The sequence below is a fragment of the Acipenser ruthenus genome, chromosome 12, assembly GCF_902713425.1.
Source record: "Acipenser ruthenus chromosome 12, fAciRut3.2 maternal haplotype, whole genome shotgun sequence".
Lineage (NCBI taxonomy): Eukaryota > Metazoa > Chordata > Actinopteri > Acipenseriformes > Acipenseridae > Acipenser > Acipenser ruthenus.
Window position 1 is genome coordinate 16,222,324 of NC_081200.1, and position 22,024 is coordinate 16,244,347.

At 38.5% G+C, this 22,024-nt stretch overlaps 1 pseudogene; it reads left to right on the forward strand.

The window, feature by feature from the left end:
* Window positions 1–223: 223 nt before the first annotated feature.
* Window positions 224–22,024, forward strand: part of LOC117416764 (YEATS domain-containing protein 2-like) — a 64,570-nt pseudogene continuing 42,769 nt past the window's right edge.

Consider the following 22,024-nt stretch of genomic DNA (forward strand, 5'->3'; position numbering starts at 1 on the left):
TGCCACTTGACATACACGACAATCCCTGAGCCAAATGGACATACTGCAAGAAACTACATGTTGCTTCAAAGAAGTTAAAGCTCTGCTAAAACTTTATGGGACAACAATCCTTTAAGTAAACCATAGAAGCAAAAGCAATAGAAGCAAAATCCTAAAATAAATTACAGCTGGAATATTCATATTCAACTTTTATTTGTTACAGAAAGCATATAAATTCTAGAGGATGTCAGGCATCAAAAGAAGAATTGAAGACAAAGACCCTGATTATGAAGACATTTCTGTTGTGCATCAGAACAAAAGGCACAAAGTGGTTGAACAGAATGGTACGTTACATTTATGAACTATGTGTGATCTATTGATAAAGCAGCTAGAACAACAATGTCAGTTTGAGAAAGGCATGTACCATAGTTTTTAGTTTACCGTTTTATGGATGGGAATGGATGATAATATTATCTTCAGTTATCAATTGTAGTTCACATAGGCCAGTATATGAAAACTCTGCTATGTCTACGACAATTAAATAAAACCTGTAGACTTAAAAAAGATTATGTAAAAGATTATGCAGTTGTCATTTTTGTATACCCCATATAAACATACACAAACACTGAATGGCAAATTATTTATCATAAACCTACATATCATTACTCTGTCTTATATCATCACTCTTTCTTTGGCCTATGCTGTCAAGCTTTATTAACTACGTCTTGTTTGCTTACACAGCCAGAGATGCCGCCATACTGAAGATTGAAGCTATCATTGAGGATCAATTTTCAATTGAGATGAAAAATAAAGAACACAAGATCGAAGTTATTGTGCAGGTAGCGTGCAACTAATGTATTTAATATCGATAGATAATCAAGATTTGTAAATCGTGATGGTTTCCCCTTCTCACACCTCCCTTTTTAGATTAGGTTGTCCAACAGTTCAGTTGTCATGTGCTGGAAAAAAATCTGTATTAAATGTGAAAACTGAGTAGAAAAAAGCACAGATAGAACTGACTTTACAGAGGCTTTGCTTTGCTTCAGTGAGATGAACTTCTGAAGCCACCCTGTGCCAGCATTATGTACATGTCCTGGGTCCTGCAGTCAGACCCCTTTTACATAAAATGGCTTTTCTAGTAAACCAGCAGACTCATGTAAGACCTATTCATGCTACCCATTCACTTGGTCATGGTCATTTCAATTCACTGAAACAAAAGAGGGTTCTGAAACCCAGGGTTGGGTGCAGGACTAATGCTAGTGTCCAACCTTAATGCAAGTCAGAGCACAGATTACAGGGCAGTTTCTGTCAGGTAGTGCATAACATTAGCAATGCTTTTGACAAATAAAATGCTGAAACATGCCCAGTTGGTTTCCAGGTGTGTTTTCTACCAAAGCATGCATATTGGGGGGAAATGGCTTTTTTGTTTATTGAGGAATTCATTTATTTTTGCATCAGATGAAAGATGCAATACTTTGTTCCATATACCTTTTTTTTGTACAAACGCTTGTTTCATTTTCTCAGCGTCTCAGCGAAGCAAGAAGGATGATGGATAAGCTTCGAGCCTGCATCGTGGCAAATTACTATTCAAATGCAGGGCAGCCTAAAGTTTCAAAGGTAAGAAGATTCAAGAGATGGCTAACTCGCTCCAGTGGTTTATCAAACTGGGAGCTTGTTAAAGCCAGCACAACAATCACAGTGGCTAAGCATATTTACTGTAGTTTAGAAAGCTTGCACTGATTCTTATTTAACTCTTTTATGAATTACAAATAATAATAATACAAAAATGTACTTTTCTAAGTTATAGCCCCCAGGGCATATACCCACTTTCTTTTAACTTATCGATAGTAAGCAACCTCATCTAAAAACGTGAACTTGTGTTGATGTTTTTTTTCTCTAATATTTATCAGACATGAAGTGGGAGTTTATTAATACAAAGATAAATGAGTTGCCAGTCCTCCATTATATTTTTGTCTACTTTAGGGGGCAAAATGTGATCCTTCAGTTTTCAACCACCCAGCAATTAAGAGGTTCCTTTAGTCTGCTTCTAGATTGTCCTCTCCACTCAACCAGTGGTCCGAGACGCCGTCCCTGATCCACTCCGAAACAGAATCTCTCACTCATCTCAGCGAATATAAGCTGGACAAAGAAGGCGAGCATCTTTATAAAGAAGAGCCAGGCAGACAGGAACGAAGACCAGGCAGAAACATAGGGAAGGTAACAAGGCACTGTCCATAGCCTCCGTTGTAGACACGGTCATGAATAACGCTAGTGCATGTCCGCTGAATATTTGAGGTTTAACACAAAGACCTGCTTTTGCAAATTAGACTATCCTGAAGTTGTAATCCCTGTACTTTACCTTATCAATGTTCAATTTAAATTTAAAATACAGTTCATAACAAATATCCCAGGAAGTACCCATACCAAGGGAGATAACAGTAAACCATCCATCATCTGTGATTGCTCATGGGGCACCTTTTATAATTACCTTTCATCCGACATTAACTTAATTTCTATGAGATTACAATGAGTTTTGCATGAACCCCTGACTGTTGCCACTGGATACCTGGTATTTTGATTCGGTTACAATTGTTGCCTTGACCTCACAAAAAAAGTGTAGCGCCCAGGTTATTATTATATATTATTATTTATTTCTTAGCTGACGCCCTTATCCAGGGCGACTTACAATTGTTACAAGATATCACATTATTTTTACATACAATTACCCATTTAAACAGTTGGGTTTTTACTGGAGCAATCTAGGTAAAGTACCTTACTCAAGGGTACAGCAGCAGTGTCCCCACCGGGCATTGAACCCACAATCCTCCAGTCAAGAGTCCAGAGCCCTAACCACTACTCCACACTGCTGCCCTATAAGAACATAAGAACATTTACGAATGAGAGGAGGCCATTTGGCCAATCTGTGTTTGTCGGGTTCTTTGTAGCAGGTCTCAAAGCTTTGTCAAGTTGGTTCCCAATGATTTCAACATGGTTAGGTAACCCATTCCATGTCTTTAACACTCTCTGTGAAGATTTCTTTCTTTTCACTTACTTGTCAAATACACAAACAAATACTAGATGGGCTGCAATATGTAGGACAAAGTTACTGATGTACAAGAGATTTAACATCCATAAATCCACAATCCAGACCAAAAGGGGACCCATTCTTTCCATGGTAAATCCCTTACAATCATAGAGGAAACGATTAAGAAAAACAAATAAACCACTATATTGATCAATAATCTATACTGCATGCAGTTTAGTGTTGCAGTAAAATATAATTCATTGATGTCTGTTGATTATTCTTCTGTATTTTTAAGACAGTTGTTCTGAAAGAAAACCCTGCTGACCAGTTTGCATTACTAATGGATAGTTTTAGCTCCAGGGAACCAATCCAAAAACTACAAATAAAGGATTTCTGTGCATTAACTGGCTTCTTTTCAACAGGATACATTTGGAGTGTCTTCTGTTCAGGATACAGGTCAGCGAGTCACATACCACACGACCGGAGAGGACTCTTCACATCTCTATGTGAAGAAAACCATTGTTGTTGGAAATGTGTCCAAGTAGGTGCTTTGTTGAACTCCAGAGCAGTCTGGGAATGGGAGTCTAAGTGGGCTGAAAGTTTGGCATTGAAGCCGTGCCTAACTGATATAGTGGGTTAATGTACTGGGTAGGTAAAAGGAGAAATTAGTTTGGTGGGCTCAATGTAGCCCCTGTCCCAGACACTCACATAAAATAACTGCACGTTTTGTTACAGAGGCATTCCAGGTGCCCAGGCTGAAACAGATTACCAGTTGTCCATTAAGCACTCAGTGCTTTCTTGCTCATTTGCTGTCTTGGACATCAAGATTTTTCACCTCTAGATAGCTTTGTTAATAAAGCATTAATCGCCAACTCAGTGATGCTAGATGGTAGGTAATCGACCTGTTTGATAATTGACTGAAGGGAAAATGAAGTGTCCCAAGCCAAAGGTCAGCTATAGGCTCGCTACTTTTCAATTTTAATCGGTAATGCTCATTAAACATCGAATTCCCCCAAAATATGAATTTGACTGAAATAAATTCACATAGGATAAATGTCAGTAAAACCACTCGCTATTTTTTATTTTCCTACCAAAAATAATAATTTAGAAATCCTGTCTAGTTTGTGTAGTTTTTATACTTGCTGTCTGTCCCGTCTCTGTTCCGCTGTGAATGGCTAGATGTCGCTGTCAGTCATCTCAGGGGTCCCTTAGTAGGCTACTGTAGTTTCGCTGTCAGTCATTTCATCCTGTTCTGACAGCTCTCGTTAACTGAAGCAGTGCTAGAATGCTCTAATTTGTTTAAATGACTGTCAGTCATCAAGACCTGCACCAACTGTGCACTTTCATTTGCCAGCTATAGCGCCTGTCATTCAAAGCGCCTACTTTGAAATTAGTGGGTTACGGTATAGGTAAGCTGTAGGGTTGGATGATAATGACATTTTCAGCTATTGATTATCATCTGTAAATTATCACGATAATCGCGATTATCGGCCGAATAAATAAAATATTTAAAATTCTTGCAATTTATCAAATTTATATGACAACCACCAGTCTAAGTCACTGAGTTTAGAAGAAAAAAAAAAATAGACAATATATGCAAGTTTTTACGGGTGGGTTCCCAGAACAAACATGGGTATAGAAATACACCTATTGTAATTTGTATATAAATAAATTATGTAGTTTTCCTATAAAATAATACATATATATTTTTTTTATTTAAACATTTATGTTAATTTGAGAATGTTTACTTTCATAAAAATAAGTGCCACCAAATGTATTAATATAACGCATGTCACTGTATATAGATTTGCATACTGGAACATACTGAGTTTTGCATATCGCTGCTTTAATGCAGACAGTTTAATAAAATAAACGCCTATCCTTCCATTAAAAGTTAACTCTCTTCTATTCATGCAACTACCATTTTTTACACCATGGGACGATATATATACACACGAGGGTGCTGAGCACCCGCTTATTGTTCCCCATGCAGTGCATAGGCTGCAGTGTAGTACTCATGTCTTTACTGTAGTTTAAAATAAAGAAGCAACAAAAGTTGTTGAAGCTATATTTAACGTTTGCCATATGGTTGTGTTTTTTTTATTGTTTTCTTTTTGCAATTAAATTCAATTTACGTAAAAAAATAAATAATAATAATCCTGTGTCAAAATGTTTGTCAAAAGTTCCACTTTTCTACAGTAATTTTAGTGAGCTAGCATTTTATTTATTTTACAAACAACTATATCTGTGTTTTTATGTTAGAAAACGAGTCATGCTTTGCCAGTGTACAACTTATTATCAAAATGAAACCATGATATAAGTTATTGTTTAAAATCAATACTTACTGTAACTTCCCAATGTACGCAATGTTCACACAGATCATGTTTTACACCTCATGCAGACTGTTCAGTGCTGCTTCCTGCTTCATTGGGTCACTGGCGATAATTATGATTATCGATAATAATTTTTTTACGCGATAAAATTATCGCTGCAAAAAATGTATCTTGATTATCGATATTATCGATTATTGTTCCAGCCCTAGTAAGCTGTTGTCATGAGTATACGGTGACAGTTACTAGTTTGATTTGAAAATGGGGCGCAAGAGGAAAACACTTAATTAGTATTGTGCACAATACCCTGACAGACAGCTGAAGTCTCCGCGGCAGGACGAAGCGGGCCAGTCTGCCTTGCCTTCCAGTGACTCTGAGTCCAGCTGTGCTGAAGCAGGTGAGGGGGGAGCTCAGACTTCGAATAATAAGTGCAAGTTAGTTCTGTTCATCTATCTAATGTTTTTGTTCTGTGCATATTATTTTTACTCGTAAATTTATGCTATAAAAGGCTGAGTAGTACACTTTTATATGCTGCATTTTCTACAGTTTATTTGAGAATATTTAAACTTTGTGCTCCACTGTGACCAAACGTTATTTCAATTAGAATGTTGGTAACCATGGTTTTGTTGCATGTCGAATATGATAAACAGGTTTCACTAAAGGAGACGTTTCTCAATGGCATAAAGGTCGATTTCACACATTCTCTACTTGATTGAAAAATACAGATAGAAGAAAATGGTAAAATATTTTTAAATTAATTTGGCAAAAAGAAAAATATTGAATAGTAGCAAGCATATATATATATATATATATATATATATATATATATATATATATATATATATATACATACATACACACATACATACAGCTTTAGTCAAAAGTTTACATACGCCAATGGAAATTTATAATTTCTAGAAATTTATCGAAAACAAATAATTATAGGAAAAATCTTTTTAATAGCAAAAGTTTTGCTTTTGTGGATGAGGAAAAAAAGTTACAAGAAATAATGCCTACAGTTATTTATTTTAGCATTTTTTTTGCAAAAAATGTTAATTCAAAAGTATTCCTACCTTGACAAAAGCTATTTGAGGCACCTTTAGCAGTAATAACACAGCAAGCAGGCACTGATTCTCTTGCTCTTCATTGGTCAGACTGGAAGGACGAGGGCTACTTCACTGAGAATAGTTCCAAGCAAAAGGTCGGACAATGGTTTTATATATTTTGAGCGGAAAGCGTTTGATTTCATAGGGAGGGGAAGTTTTAAAGGAATTAAGATTTACAGGAATTACATGATTTTGTTCTGTTGTTCATGTTGGTTAAAAGTTAAAAGCATTTATTTATTTATTTATGTGTGTGTGCGTGTGTGCTGCATGAGAGGAGGCTCCTCAGCTGTGCTGATGCGCTTAGGGCCCTCCCACCATATTTGGCCGGGGGGGGGGGGGGGGCGGCATTTTGTGGTACGCCACTGTACTCCACCTATGGTACAAATGGAAACCCCAGTCCCACTTGCAGCCAATTCACTTTGGATGTCTTTGGTAGTTAGTCTCGGATTGTTATTAACCTTCCTTACAATTCTTCTTCTTGTTCTTGGTGAAAGAACCTTCTTTCTTCCAGACCGAGGGAGCGTTGTTACAGTACCATGAGTCTTGTACTTCTTGATAATAGAAACAATAGTTGAAATTGGGAGATTCAAATGCTTGGAAATCTTCTTGTATCCTTCTCCAGCTTGATGACAATAAATAATTGTATGCCTAAGGTTTTCAGATAGCTAATTACTTTTTCCCATATTGACTTATTGGTAATGACAGCAATCATCCTATACCTAACCCTTTTATACTCTCTAAGAATGTTCACCTACAATCCCACATTTTCTAGACTTTTCTAGAATTAGGTTCTGCATTATCATATTGAAATTTGCACCTTGTAGACAATACTATCATAGCATCAAAGGGTATGAATACTTTTGAATTATTGCAAAAAAAAATTGCAGAAATAAATAATTGTAGACATCTATTTCTTTTTTTTGCTACAAAAGATTTTTCCTAAAATTCTTTGATTTCAAGAAATTTCTAGAAATTATGCATTTCCATTTGGGTATGTAAACTTTTGACTACAACTGTGTGTGTGTAATATGTGTAATATATATATATATATATATATATATATATATATATATATATATATATATATATATATATATATATATATATATATTATATATACAGACGTGCTCAAATTTGTTGGTACCCCTCCACAAAAAACAAAGAATGCACAATTTTCTCTGAAATAACTTGAAACTGACAAAAGTAATTGGCATCCACCATTGTTTATTCCATATTTAATAGAAATCAGACTTTGCTTTTGATTTTTTATTCAACATAATATTGTAAATAAGAAAACAAATGAAAATGGCATGGACAAAAATGATGGGACCGCTAACCTAATATTTTGTTGCACAACCTTTAGAGGTAATCACTGCAATCAAACGTTTCTGTAGCTCTCAGTGAGACTTCTGCACCTGTTAACAGGTAGTTTGGCCCACTCTTCCTGAGCAAACTGCTCCAACTGTCTCAGGTTTGATGGGTGCCTTCTCCAGACTGCAAGTTTCAGCTCTTTCCACAGATGTTTGATAGGATTCAGATCAGGACTCATAGAAGGCCACTTCAGAATAGTCCAATGTTTTGTTCTTATCCATTCTTGGGTGCTTTTAGCTGTGTGTTTTGGGTCATTATCCTGTTGGAGGACCCATGACCTGCGACTGAGACAGAGCTTTCTGACACTGGGCAGTACGTTTCGCTCCAGAATGCCTTGATAGTCTTGAGATTTCATTGTGCCCTGCACAGATTCAAGGCACCCTGTGCCAGGCGCAGCAAAGCAGCCCCAAAACATAACCGAGCCTCCTCCATGTTTCATTGTAGGTATGGTGTTCTTTTCTTTGAAAGCTTCATTTTTTCGTCTGTGAACATAGAGCTGATGTGACTTGCCAAAAAGCTCCAGTTTTGACTCATCTGTCCAAAGGACATTCTCCCAGAAGGATTGTGGCTTGTCAATATGCATTTTAGCAAATTCCAGTCTGGCTTTTTTATGTTTTTCTTTCAAAAGTGGAGTCCTCCTGGGTCTTCTTCCATGGAGCCTACTTTCGCTCAAAAAGTGACGGATGGTGCGATCAGAAACTGACGTACCTTCACCTTGGAGTTCAGCTTGTATCTCTTTGGCAGTTATCCTTGGTTCTTTTTCTACCATTCGCACTATCCTTCTGTTCACTCTGGGGTCGATTTTCCTCTTGCGGCCGCGCCCAGGGAGGTTGGCTACAGTTCCATGGACCTTAAGATTCTTATTAATATTTGCAACTGTTGTCACAGGAACATCAAGCTGCTTGGAGATGGTCTTGTAGCCTTTACCTTTACCATGCTTGTCTATTATTTTCTTTCTGATCTCCTCAGACAACTCTCCTTTGCTTTCTCTGGTCCATGTTCAGTGTGGTGCACACAATGATACCAAACAGCACAGTGACTACTTTTCTCCATTTAAATAGGCTGAATGACTGATTACAAGATTGGAGACATGTGTGATACTAATTAAAGAAACTAATTAGTTTGAAATATCACTATAATCCAATTATTTATTATCTTTTCTAAGTGGTACCAACAAATGTGTCCAGGCCATTTTAGAATATCTTTGTAGAATAAGCAATAATTCATCTCTTTTCACAGCTTCTTTGCTTTATTCTATGACTTACCAAAGGCATGCAAGTATACATGATAAAATAGCTTTTAATTTCATCACTTTTCAGGAGGAATGAAGCATTATTTCAATGACCTGTAAGGGTACCAACAAATTTGAGCACCTCTGTGTGTATATATATATATATATATATATATATATATATATATATATATATATATATATATACACACACACTTTTAAGTAAGCCAATTTATGTAAATCTAAAGCAGTTTTATTTACAAAATATTATTTTAAATCTTAAGATACCTGTAGATTTGCTGAATGTTTGATACAAGTGGAACCATCAGTTGACGTGTGCTTAAGATCAGTTTTGTACGATACAACAGCATAATTGAGGTTGTATCTTTGTAAATACATATTTATATGATGTTCTAAATTTGGGCTGTGTCTTAAATTCGAAGGAATACGGTGTATTATTTTATTATGTTTTTTTTTTTTCTTCCTTAAAGACCCCACCAATTGTTTAAATGGTGCCCTTTAGTTTACTGCTGGTAGTTTACACATTGTCAGTCCATGTCAAATCAATCGCTTCAGGAAGGTTTCTCACCTCTTCCAATTTTTATGCTGTTTGCCAGGGATGTTGGTGCCATAGAGATATAAGTTTGGTATTTAACTATACATGAATCCACCCTCACATCAATGCGATATCACAGTTAAGATCCCTTCCAAATGGACTACTTCCCCCACATTGCCTGTCAATGAGCGCGCTCTGGTCTATAACCAGCATTACGTGCTCGCTCGCGGGCGCTCCCCAAGGTGGCGGCGCCCAAAGTCACCCCAACTTGCCGGTAAGATTACAAACCAAAACATGTTTTAAAAACTACGCCACCCAGCTCCTGGTCCAGGCCTTGGTACTCTCCCGCCTAGACTACTGCAACTCCCTCCTGGCTGGCCTCCCTGCGTCCGCCACCCATCCGCTCCAGCTCATCCAGAACTCCGCTGCCCACCTGGTGTTCTCTCTGCCTCGCTTCTCCCACGCAACTCCACTACTCCGCTCACTCCACTGGCTCCCGATCACCGCTCGCATCCAGTTCAAGACTCTTGTACTAGCCTACAGATGCCTTGACCAGACTGCACCCAGCTACCTCCAGACCCTCATCTCTCCCTACACCCCCACTCGACCTCTCTGCTCCACCTGCACTTCAAGACTGGCTCTACCTCCTCTACACTGCCCTGCCTCCAGAGCCCGCTCCTTCTCCACCCTCGCTCCACAGTGGTGGAAAGACCTTCCTACAGATGCCAGGACTGCCCAGTCCCTGACCACAGTCCGGCGCCTCCTTAAGACTCACCTCTAGAACTTGCACCTGTAGAACTCCTCTGTTTTTCCCCTGGGACACTTATCACCCTTCCTTAAATGCGCTTTACTTGCTCTTATCTGCCCCCTATTTTACTGCATTTAATCCTGTACTTCAGAGTACTGTAATCTGCCAAGTGTTTAACCTGTAGTATTTTGTATTTAATCATATCCTGATGTAACTATCACTGACACTGTTATCTGCTGTATTATTGAATTGTATTTTGTCACACTTGTACTTGCTTGAACCAAAGTCATTGTATTTATCTTGCTCTTAATTGTATTATTACTTGCACTGTGATACTTGAAATGTATTTGCTTACGATTGTAAGTCGCCCTGGATAAGGGCGTCTGCTAAGAAATAAATAATAATAATAATAATAATAATAATAATAATAATAATAATAATAATAATAATAATGAAATATTCACAAAACATTCAGAATGCCAAACTTCATCCTCCACCTAGCAACCCACAATAACATTGCAATGAAAATGTTCACCTATTCAATACAAAGTATTAACTGTAGCCGCATTCAACTCAAACAAAGTTTAACTTTTTCCTGTTTTGTTTTTACAAAGGAGAACGACAATGACAAAGAGCAGTTTCGGCTTCTAAGTAAATTATACATTTGTCTTTCCATTTTCACAGTATCTGTTATTCTTTTATATGTTTACATTATTTATTTGAAACAAACAATAACAAAGAGAATGTTTTTGTCACATTGTCTTTTATATTTTATATTTTAAGACAGGGGTAAAAATCATAGTGATGATGTGAATCTCAGATCACACTGTGACATACCTCAATTGGCCTGTCAGCCCCAACATGGATGACCAAAATCAAGGTTGGATACTAAAGTTCACACCAACCTCTAAGTTTGATGGGATCAGGAGGTTATTGTAGTTTCATGGGTGATAAATTTAGGAAATAACTGGAAAGTGACTGGCTGTCTATTTATTTGTGAAGAGTCTCCTTGCATATCTGAAAACAAAGATTGAGGTGAAATATCTGTTTTACTTCTTGGATGGTGCTGCTTCGCAGTAGAAGAACAGAAAAAAAATGTCATCAACCTTGCATGTCACAAGCAAGACTTCGGAATGGCAGCAGAATTATTATTATTATTTGTTTATTTAGCAGACGCCTTTATCCAAGGCGACTTACAGAGACTAGGGTGTGTGAGCTATGCATCAGCTGCAGAGTCACTTACAGCTACGTCTCACTCGAAAGCCGGAGCGGAAGGAGGTGAAGGACTTGCTCAGGGTCACACAAGGAGTCAGTGGCTGAGGTGGGATTTGAACCAGGGACCTTGTGGTTACAAGCCCTTTTCTTTAACCACTGGACCACACAGCAACTTCTTTGCAATGAGCCATGGGGCAGGGCCCTGTGATGGCATTGGTGGAACTGTTTTAAGCGGTTTGCAGCAAAAGCAAGCCTTCAAAAGCTGAAAGTTCCAATCCTCACCCCAAGAGCCCTTTTCAAATGGGCTAGGGATGCTCTCCCTGGCATTCAATTTGAATACATCACAACAGATGAAGTCGACACTGAGGAGAACATCTTGCAAGCTCGGCAGTGACGATAACAGGAACACACCAGTTCCATTCCTTTTGTCCAGTTGCTGGCTCCCTCTCAAAATTCACTGCGAGGGATTACTCTGCCCAAGATGTGGGAACAACTGAAAGTTAGCAACCTGAGAGAGCTTTCCTGATGGAAGATATTGTGAACTATGTTGTCTTGTTTTTCTGGACCAGCACAAAGTTTTTTATTCCCACGGCATCCAGACATCTTGGTTGTGGGACGAGACCAAATCCTCCTGTTGGTGACCCCTACCACGGCAACAGGAAGAACCTACCACTTGCCAGGGAAAGAATTGCAGGAGGCAACAACAGTGCTCAAGAAGTTCATCAACTGAGTCGATATAGACTGTAATAATGTTGCAAGTTTTGCCATCAGCCTTTCCACTGTGTGTATGAATCATAACCATTCACGTCCTGTGCTGTGCCAATGTTATTACATTATTAAAAGCAAGTTGAGCAAGTTTTTCTTTTCCAGTCATTAATAAATGTATCACCCATGAAACTACAATGACACAATGTAATGAGCCTCCTGATCCAATCAAGATCACAGGCAAATTTTTGGTACAAACTTAGAGGATGGTGTGAACTTCAGTATCCAACCTTGATTTTGGGCATCCATGTTGGGGCTGACAGTCCAAGGTCAAAGTTCAACAATTCAAGTTCAAAGGTCAAAATTTTGTTTGACATTAGATGTAAAAAATGGCATATTTTGGATAGAGCACAAAGAGAGATTTCCAGCAATAGTTTACTTTTTACTGGCACATTAACAATAAAAAAGTTATTGGTACTTTTATGTCATTGGCATGATCTGGGAGCCATTTCGCGTGAAATATTTTGTGACCTCTCACATAAAAACCATTTGACCTAGAGACTTGAAACATGAGGAAATCTTATATCTCTATGGCACCAACATCCCTGCCAAACAGCATCAAAATCCATGAACCTGCAGTTTCAAGGGGGATTGACCTGACATGGACTGACCCATTTAGCATTCATATTCCCTGGTGCTTCGTTAGAATATTGTACAGTCAACTGAAAAGTTCTTTCCTGTGGATTGTGTGCATGTGTTATGGTTAAATTATTAGGCCGAATTGTTTTATTTAATTATCAGAGAGTATCAACCAGTCTGGCAGAAAACATCTGAACAAAAATGTTACTGTAGCCAGCCCCCTCAAATTCCATGAACACACAATCATAAACTGCAGGTCTGCCTTGTCTATCACTGATTGCATACCATCTTTTTGTAAAAACATTTGTGGGATGTCCTACTTTGCCTTTGGGTACAATATGTCTCCATCCTGATCATCCTTGTCATTCTCAGTGGGGTTTAAATTGGGCGAAAACAGATCAGAGCAGACTGATGTTTTCTGTACTGTAGGAAGATTTTACGAGCAGTGCAGGGAGGCACAGGCGTCATACAGTTGCCAAAAGTGACAAAATACTGAGTTGAAGATGTTTGGCAGTATATCGTTGTGGACTTGGATCCATGAACTACATGTATTTAAGAGAACCTGTTTAACAAAGTCACATCATTGAATGAAAAGATTCATAAAGACAGAATACAACGCACACTCAATCTGATTTATCCAAACAAGTATATTCAATGCCACCTTGACAATAGCATTAATTGAATGTCTACATTAACGTGACCAATTTATACCCTACACCTGGTGTGTAATGCTGGTCAGTGTATATTAGGATTTCATATTTTAACTGTGTTGCAATAGGTTCTTGTTTTTTTTTATTTTGTATTATTCTTGTTGTTATTGCTATGTATTGTGCAATGTACTGCATGCATTGTTCAGCACTTACTCAGTACAGTTTGTGCTCAAAGTAAAAACAGCGTGATGTGCTATTATAGGTGTAAACACATGTTCTTATCTAAACAATCATGGATTGCTTTTACCATATTGAGAGAGCTGTTTTGATCATTTTACACTTGACGTGGAAGAGATTATACTGTGGTGTTTCAAGCTGTTTTCTTTGGTGAGGCTTAGAGGAAAATATTGATTTTATTGTATTGATTAGAAATGCTGTTGTGTTGTGTAAAGTCTGCCCACTGTGAGCTATTTGTTTGAGTTTTTGTATCATAGTTTACATTCGGTTATCGCTGTTTCTGTTATAAAACCATTTTCCATTGCTTAGCCTTCTGTTCTATCAACCTCACCAGAAGACCCGGTTTACCATCCAGTTGGTTTATATTACCCAGTACAGTTAGTGCCTAACACAACTCATTTGCCTATTCAAACATGCTTGCTACTTACAAATGGCGACGTTTCCGCTACTGCTTAAGAAACAAATTACACATGTCACCGGCAAGTTATTTTATAGCTCAGAATTGAAAGCTAAAATAATACATATAAATGGTGATACAAGTGTCATTTTAAAAACTTGCTCTTGTATAGTAGTTTTACTCAAATGCAGATTTATATTATAAACACAAACTATTTTAAAATCTGCTATTCTATTCTGCATGCATCTTTCCAGTATAGTATATAATTGTATTAAGAAACATGAACAGAAAAAAATAATTCTACTCATTTCTTGAAGTAGTTTTAAGGCAACAGGAACTTTTAATGAAGATGATGCAAACTGTAACATAATTGGGAAACACCCTTGCTTTACCTGCTGAGCATGATTTGGAAGTTTTACTTTCAAGCTGCAACACAGCACAGCATTTATTTATTTATTTTTATATTTCCTTCATGTTGAAATGTCTAAGACTTGCTTTGTCTAATACAGTACAATCATTGTATTTATCTGTGATTCATATAAATGCACAAAAAAATACAATTTAAAAAAATATTTTGAAAAGGAGTGGAAAAAACAAAACAATGGACTGAGATCACATACACCCTGACCTTTGTAATTCCCACCTCAATATACTGCAATACATCTATATTGTGGCCATAGATTTTGCTCCCCTTTCAAATGTAACTACTAGAAAAGCCTGATGGTGTTGATTGCTGTAACAGATCCTATAACTCTGAACATACCAATACACTAGTGATTACTATAGATAGAGTTGTGTTTTTTATTGGTCCACTAACAAAACTAAATCTGCTACAGCTCCTTACGATGCCAGTACCTGATCCTGGATCAGCAGTGGTCCTGGTCCTGAATATCTGTCAGCTAGCCTTGTGAAATTCCAGACCCCTTTTCAGTTCAGTGAGACCGCCGTGCTAACCATCCAGTTTGCTTTGAGAGTTATTTAGTGCTTTGAAAGAGACTGCATTACCTGTACTACTGGGGATGTGTTTTCTTGAGCAAACCCATTGACTGTGATGCGATTTATTAGAAAATTGACATTTTCTGTTGTCATACAATGTATTTTTCTATTTTTTCTTCAAGGTACATTCCCCCTGATATGAGAGAAGAGAACGACCAGTCAACCCACAAGTGGATGGTGTATGTACGGGGCTCGAGAAGGGAACCAAGCATTGACCATTTTGTCAAGAAAGTCTGGTTTTTCCTTCACCCCAGCTACAAACCTAATGATCTGGTTGAAGTCAGGTATGTTTTAAAGAGAATAGATTCTGTGTACAGGTTAGGTTTCTTTAAATTAGGTAATTTCTTAGTAAAAAACAAAGTTATCCATGTGCCACAGTAAAACAAGTATCATTAAAACAATAGCAAACCTGTTTTTTGATTGGCATTATCAGTTACATTTCAGATAAAGACACAGTTAATGCTTTTTAAAATGGTCATCATAAAAGATGGTAAATTATGATATATAAGGCAGAGTAACCTGAGGGTGTAGGAGCTGTTGGATCCTGGTTGACAATACTGACTCACTGTCCCGTTTAACACTTAATGGAACGATACATTTTAGGGTTTTGTATATAGCCCAAGGATGGAAAAAGACTCCTATTGCATAGCAGATACACCCATTCCAGGTTTTAATACAAGCTTGATTAGCCACATTGTGTAGGTAACAAGCCCAGGTGTGTCTATTAAGCTCATAGGAAAAACCAGGAGTGGAGCAAACTGCTATGCACTGGGAGTCTTATTTCCATCCCTGCTGTTCCTTTTGCCCATAACTGTAACACACTATGTTTTCTTTTTCTACTGACATCTTAACTAAAGGTTCTGGCGACAAGAGGACACAGTTCATGTGTCATCTTGTCGCCATTGGAAGAAAGCAGTTTAACTGTTTGTGAAGAGTTACTGTAGAGCAGGAATGCTGAAAGTGTTTTCTGTGTCAGTTTGTAACATTAAAATAATTTGCTTTTAACAGTAATTGTGTAAGCTTTATGCTTTGAGCACAGGCAGGACAAAAACGGATTGATTGAAAAATAAAATTGAAATTCTTCTTACCTCTCTGGTATACTGTATGTGAAAACATGCATGTCAAGATATTATTTTAAAAAGGCTTGGTGCGTTCTGTTCAAGCACCAGACAACAGCACCATTTGCTGGTTTAGAGTTGAAACTGTTATGTATTGGATTTAAGAGTGTTAGTTATTTGCTGCCACCTACTGGTAGTATTAGCTTAGCTCACTGAGCAGGCGCAGTCTTCCGTGTATGTGATGGGGAACAATAAAGAAACTTTTGTTGAACCAGAGCACCGTGTCCGTATATATATATAGATATATGTATAACTAAATAATAATATTAATGTTATTAGACATAACATAAAGTGGCGACGAGGATTCGTTTTAAGTTACTGGACAGCTGCCGGCAATAATTGATTCGCTACAGTTTGTCTAAATAACTTTCAATACCCAGACGAGTGACGACGGCTACATACAGAAGGAAGAAATGGCGGCAATCATAGGACGACTCGACTGCTTCGATGAAAATACAGAAGACTGGAACACTTACATCGAACGTTTTGAACACTTCCTCACAGCAAACGACATACCAGCAGAAAGGCGAGTAGCGGCTTTATTAAGTGTGATTGGGGGTAAGACATACAGCCTGTTAAGGAGTTTAATAGCGCCCGAAAAGCCTGGTGCTAAAAGCTATAATGAAATAGTACAAACACTGCAGGAACATTTTTCCCCTAAACCTCTGGTAATAGCCGAAAGGTTTCGTTTTCACAGACGTAATCAAGAAGAGGGTGAGTCTGTGGTGCAGTATATAGCAGTGCTAAAAAAAATTAACAGAGCACTGTGAGTTTGGCACACATCTTAATGATACATTAAGAGATAGATTGGTATGTGGCTTGAGAAAGGAAGCGATCCAGAAACGTCTTTTATCTGAAGCTGAATTGACGTTCAAAAAAGCAGCAGAGATTGCTGTATCAATGGAGACGGCTGCTAGAGAATCTCAACAACTAAACGCTCCGCCTAATATAAATAAGCTCACGTTGACACGGAGAAGCAAGTCGGTTAATAATTGCTGGCGTTGCGGGAAGGATACCCACAGCGAAATGGAGTGCTGGTTTAAAGAAAAGGATTGTCGTTGTTGTGGCAAGAAGGGTCACATAGAACGCGTTTGTAGAATGAAAAAGCATGAAAAGGGGAACGCGCATAGTAGCAAGCTGAGGAAGTAAAGTGTGCAGTACGTGGAAGTAAATGAGTCAAGTGATGATGCTGATACAGATACCGAATTGGCTTTGAATGTGCTTACTCTTAAAGGTGAAACGGCCAATATTTGGGTCACACCAGAAATTGAGGGAAACCCTTTGAAAATGGAACTGGATACTGGTGCTGCAGTGTCCTTGATATCAAAGAAAATGTATGAAGACAAGTTAAGTAATTTTCCCTTGCAACATACGAACCTAGTGTTGAAAACTTATACTGGAGAAGCAGTTTTGCCCAGTGGAAAAATTAATGTACAGGTGAAACTCAATGGTCAGATGGAGCTACTGCAGCTATATGTTGTTGAGGGTGATTACCCACCTTTGTTTGGTAGGGAATGGATTAAGAAAATGAATCTTAACTGGCAGGAAATAAAATCCTTAACTCAGCCAAGCAATTTGGAAGCAGTTCTGATTAAGCATAGCTCTGTATTCAGAAAGGAACTTGGCACAATGAAGGGAATTGAGGCAAAGATAATTGTGAAACCTGACTGCAAACCAAAGTTTTGCCAAAAACGCACGGTACCATATGCAATCAAACCCAAAGTGGATGCTGAATTGACCCGATTGCTAGAAAATGGAGTAGTGTCACCAGTGCAATTCAGTGATTGGGCAACACCGATTGTACCTGTTATCAAGAAGGATGGCACCGTGAGGCTATGTGGTGACTTCAAGGTTACGGTAAACCCTGCTCTGTGTATTGAACAGTACCCAATCCCACGCATCGAAGATTTGTTTGCTTCTCTAGCGGGAGGTCAGTGCTTCAGTAAGTTGGATTTGTCCAACGCCTACTTGCAAATGACGGTGGAAGAGCAATCTAGAAAGTACCTGACTATTACAACACAGAAAGGTCTGTACTGTTACAACCGCTTACCTTTTGGTATTGCTTCAGCTCCTGCATTGTTCCAGAGGGCCATGGACCAAATATTACAGGGACTGTCTGGTGTTCATTGCTACCTTGATGATATACTGGTCACAGGTAGAAATGAGATTGAACATCTTAACAATCTGGATGCTGTTTTGCAACACCTGGAAGAGTATGGCCTGCGTGTTCAGAAGGACAAGTGTGAGTTTTTTTAAACAATCATTGGAGTATCTGGGACACATCATTGATGCTACGGGCTTACACAAGTCACCTGGAAAGGTTAAAGCTATCGTGGATGCGCCTGCACCAGAAAATGTAAGCCAGTTGCGATCATTTCTAGGACTGTTAAACTATTACAGTAGGTTTATACCTAACCTAGCAACCATTCTGAGTCCACTAAATGCGTTATTGTGTCAAGGAAAGCAATGGCAGTGGACTAAGGACTGTGAAAAGTCATTTAAGATGGCTAAGGAACAGTTAGTGTCATCAGAGGTTTTAACTCACTTTGATGGAAACCTTCCAATTACCCTTGCTTGCGATGCTTCACCATATGGAGTGGGGGCGGTTATTTCTCATGTCCTTCCTGGTGGAGAAGAAAGACCAATTGCGTTTGCATCCAGGACTCTCAGTAAGGCTGAGCAGAAGTATGCACAAATCGAGAAGGAGGCTCTTGGAATAGTATTCGGTGTACGGAAATTCCACCAATACTTATATGGCAGGAAGTTCACATTATTCACAGACCACCGACCCCTCACAACCATTTTTGGTCCAAAGAAGGGAATTCCATCATTAGCAGCAGCCAGACTGCAACGTTGGGCTTTACTGTTATCTGCCCATACATACGACATTGAATACAGGAAAGGCTCCGATATTGGGAATGCTGATGGACTGTCAAGATTACCATTGAAGGTGACACATAAAGACAAACCTGACACAGTCGACGTGTTTTATTGCAACCAAATGGAACAGCTACCAGTGAAATGTGCTGAAGTGAGAAAAGAAACTAGAACTGACCCTACACTGTCTCAGATTCTAGAGCAAGTCTTAAAAGGCGGGCTAGAAGCCAACCCTGCTGTAAAGACGCCATTCTACGCAAGGCGCCATGAACTGTCTGTGTACCAAGGGTGCTTAATGTGGGGTATCCGTGTTGTCATACCTGCAAAGTTAAGAAGCAGAGTATTGGATATGCTACATGAAGGACATTCTGGAGTAGTCAGAATGAAGGCCATAGCAAGGAGTTACATCTGGTGGCCTGGAATAGACACACAAATTGAGGAGAAGGCAAAATCTTGTACATCATGTCAACGTGTCCAGAATATGCCAAGTCGTGCACCACTCCACCCATGGGTATGGCCAGGTAGACCATGGCAACGTATTCACATTGATTTTGCAGGTCCTTTTAACGGACAAATGTTTCTCATCGTGGTGGATGCTCACTCGAAGTGGCCTGAAGTTTTCATACTGGAATCCACCACTGCGGCGAAGACTATTCAGGTTCTGAGAGGACTATTCAGTCACTACGGTATTCCAGAGCAGCTTGTAAGTGACAATGGCCCACAGTTCATCTCTAGCGAATTTGAACTTTTCTTGAAAACGAATGGCGTAAAACATATCAGGTCTACCCCATACCATCCAGCAACGAATGGTTTGGCTGAACGCTTTGTTCAAACCATGAAGCATGCACTCAAGTCAGCGAAGGAAAGTGCAACTACTAGTAAAAAACTAGATAATTTTTTACTTGTGTATAGAAATACTCCTCATGCAACAACAGATGAATCTCCAGCAATGTTGTTTTTGAAACGCAAGCTGCGCACACGATTGGATCTGCTAAAACCAGACATGTCTTTACATGTTGAAAAGAATCAGGGGTTGCAAATAGCACAACGACAAAACAGTGCGAAGGACAGACAATTTCAAGTCGGTCAGGCAGTGCTGGCACGGGAATATCGTAAGGGAGATAAATGGATTCCAGGAGTTGTTACTGCCAAAACTGGACCTGTCTCATACACTGTGGATGTTGGACCTGGAATGTCTTGGAGACGTCATGCTGACCAGCTACTGGATTGTGTTGGCACCCATCTGAATGAAGATCCTGCAGCAGAAATATTACCAACCCTGACAGAGCCTATTGAGGTTTACACAGCATGTTCACCAACTGCAAACACAACTTCCAAGGGGGTCATTGAGGCTGAAACCAATGCTAAAGAACCTTTGTTTCCACCTTCAACGAACCAAGATGTACACATGGCAGAACCGTCACCAAATGCTGTCGAGAGACGCTATCCTGTTCGGAGTAGGAAAGCTCCCAACTGTTTGACTTTTTAATTATCGGTACAGCGTAAATAAATAAATAGTAAAACAACAAAGGCTTGCATGTTAAAATAGTTCAGTAGTGTATAGAGAGCAAGCCAGAAGAAGGGGGCAGAATAATCCCCTGGCTAACTTGAGGCATGAGGCAGTCCACCCTCTACCTCTAGTTATGTAGATGATTCAATTTGTGACAACAACATTTAACAGGAAGGAAATGTTATGTATTGGATTTAAGAGTGTTAGTTATTTGCTGCCACCTACTGGTAGTATTAGCTTAGCTCACTGAGCAGGCGCAGTCTTCCGTGTATGTGATGCGGGAACAATAAAGAAACTTTTGTTGAACCAGAGCACCGTGTCCGTATATATATATAGATATATGTATAACTAAATAATAATATTAATGTTATTAGACATAACAGAAACTTCATTCAAACATTGTTCATACTTTTTAATGATATTGGCACGTGATAGGCTGAGCTAGGAAGGCTTTACAGTTGGGAGCCACTGCTCTCCTGAATTCGATGAGTCTTTACATGGACAGTTGTAACAAGTAGTTATCCCACTCACTTTGAATGTAGCTCACTAGGACCTTTTTTTAGTTCTGTATATCATGGGGACCACTTGTCTGTCCAGAGATTCTCCAGTTCAGTAAAACGCTACGATTGGGCATAACCAAATGGGACAGGCAAAAATACAACACATAATTGCCAACTTAAAAAATGAATGCTTTGTTGCGAGCGGTGAGCCGGGGATACAGATAATAATTGGGCATGCTAAATTGGGGTGAAAACCGGGGTAAAAATAATTGGCGACGACTAAATAAAAAAAAAAAATGCTTTGAACATATTTGAAGATATGTATGGAAATACATATCACTCAAAGGGCTAAATGGTTATTCTAGCCTTTGGAAAATAAGGTAAAACTCATTGTTTACAAATCATGCACAAAAGTGCTTTCCTTAATGAAAACAAATCCACGTCTAGGAAATTGTTTGGTTTTTGGAAAGCTCTAGGTTATTTTTATGAATGTCGATTGTTAACCTGCTGGCTTAAATCAAAATGTGTAATTTAAAAAAAAAGGCTTTTTTCTTTGTTTACAGTGAGCCACCTTTTCACCTGACAAGACGAGGGTGGGGGGAGTTTCCTGTCCGATTTCAGATACATTTTAAGGATCCCAGAAACAAAAGGATTGATATCATTCACCATCTAAAGGTGCATCATTGATAGCTTTGAATATACTGTCACAGCTTTTATTTTAAATAAATAAATAAATAAAATAAAAAACTTTCACATTTAATGATAAATTACCAGTAGGTTTATGTAATTACCAGTATTTTTTTTTTTTGTTTTGTTTTGTTTTGTTTTGCTTTT